This window comes from Abrus precatorius, unplaced genomic scaffold (genome assembly GCF_003935025.1).
Source record: "Abrus precatorius isolate BTA unplaced genomic scaffold, Abrus_2018 Scaffold3, whole genome shotgun sequence".
In the NCBI taxonomy this organism is placed as follows: domain Eukaryota; kingdom Viridiplantae; phylum Streptophyta; class Magnoliopsida; order Fabales; family Fabaceae; genus Abrus; species Abrus precatorius.
In genome coordinates this window covers 23,766,476-23,768,522 of record NW_020874373.1, presented here as the reverse complement: position 1 = coordinate 23,768,522, position 2,047 = coordinate 23,766,476, and the positions used below count along the sequence as shown (strand labels likewise).

Sequence of the window (2,047 nt, the reverse complement as noted above, 5' to 3'; positions counted from 1 at the left end):
TGAAGTGCATCATCAAAACCATAGATGTACCTGGCCAAAGTACATGGGTGTGTACTTTTGAAGGAAGGTGTGAAGGCCAAATGTTAGAGACTAGAGATGTACATGGCCAAAGTACATGGCCGTGTACATGGGCGTGCACTTTTAACATGCGTAAGAATTTAAACTTCTACGAAAAGATGAACCCTGGGACCACTCATATAAAAGGCCACTTGGCACAGTAATCGAGGGACGCTGTTGTTGGGAAAGACGGAGTCAATGACAGCTGGAGAATCGAATCAAGCTCTTTAATCTCTCTCTTTTGTAATTGTAGTTTTGGGATGTTTAGGTTCTAATTTTCCTTTGAGTATCTAGACGTAATGAATCCTAATTGACCAAACTTTCTGGAATTCTTCTTAATGCTATTTCATGTTCTCTTCTCTTGAGTTTAATTGAGTAGTATTAATTATCTCCTATCTTATTTTCTTGTTTGATTTTGAGTAAAAATCCTACATTAATGTATCATTGCTCAATTAAAAGGACTTGAATGTATTTCTAGAGATAGAAAGCCGTGAGTTTTCTGTATTAGGAATAACCCTAATTATGGAATTCATGATGAACTTAATGCAACCTAGGGAAACTAATTAAGGAAGAGATTCTGATTAATCAACTGAAGGTTAGGAACCATTATCCTTGAGAAAGGTATTGGTTTATTTCAGGAATTCCTATGGCACCAAGGGGCTAGACTTAAATAGTTGAAGGAGAATTCCAGTTATTTGGACATTTAGGAGGATTTACAACCTAGATACTCACTTATTTCTCTTGAATACACTTAGTTATACTTTTCTAGGCTTTATTATCATAGAAATCAGTTTCTTTTAAATTGTTATTTTCTTAGTTCAGCAAATTTATCAACATAATTTCTTACCAATATTCATTAATAATTGGGTAATCAAGGAAGCAATTCTTAGTAACAGTCCATGTGGATACGACACTTGGTACTCCAATTTTCGCAATATTACTCTGACAATGGGTGCACTTGCCTAGTAATTGATTTTTACACACCAACTTTTTGGCGCCATTGCCGGGGACTGATTAATTAGGATTCCCTTGATTACGTATTTACTAATTTTCTTTATTCCTTTAGTCTTGAATTAACTTTTCTATTTTGCTTTCATTCTTTTTTAGGAGCTGATTTTTCTGGTGTTTGACTAGAACCCGTTCTGCTGTACTGTTTGAAGAACTATTTGAATTTGACCCAGAGATAGAAAGAACTTTGTGAAAATTTCAGAAAGAGAGGCGACTGCTAGTACAGAGGGAAAACGCACAAACCCACATGGAAGGAATGACAAACAATGAATAGCAACCAAGAACCATGTCTGATTATGCTCGTCCATTATTAACTGGGACAGAAACTAGCATTGTCTATCCGGATATGCAGGGGAATTTTGAAATAAAGCCCAATGTTATTCAGATGGTTTAGTAGTTTGTTCAATTTGATGGGTTGTAAGACAAAGACCCCAACGCTCACATCGCTAATTTTCTAGAGATCTATTACGTTCAAGATTAATGGAGCTACTGATGATGCAATCCACTAGAGGCTATTTCCATTCTCTCTCAGGAGCAGAGCAAAACAGTGGTTGAACTCTCTCCCACATGGATCTATCACTTCATGGGAGGCCATGGCAGAAAAATTCTTAGCAGAGTATTTCCCTCCTGCAAAGACTGCTAAGATGAGGAATGATATCTCTTCCTTTTACCAATTGGAGTTAGAGACCTTATATGATACATGGGAGAGGTTTAAGGAATCATTAAGGAAATGCGCACATCATGGGATTCCTGACTGGCTTCAATTGCAATCTTTCTATAATGGATTGAACCCAGCCACAAGAAAAATGATAGATGCTGCAGCTGGGAGAACTTTAAATAGCAAGACACCAAGGGCTACACAAGAACTGTTTGAAGAAATGGCAATGAACAACTATCAATGGAGCTCCACTTGATCCAAACCTGTAAAATCTGCTGGAATTTACAGTTGATGCAGTGACATCTTTGGCAATGCAAGTGGAAA

At 37.1% G+C, this 2,047-nt stretch overlaps 1 non-coding gene across 1 annotated transcript; it reads right to left on the bottom strand.

The window, feature by feature from the left end:
• Window positions 1-1,706: 1,706 nt before the first annotated feature.
• On the bottom strand, window positions 1,707-1,813 carry LOC113863983. The gene has a single exon (XR_003504593.1). It is a non-coding gene; the product is annotated as a small nucleolar RNA R71 (small nucleolar RNA).
• Between the last annotated feature and the right edge of the window lie 234 nt (window positions 1,814-2,047).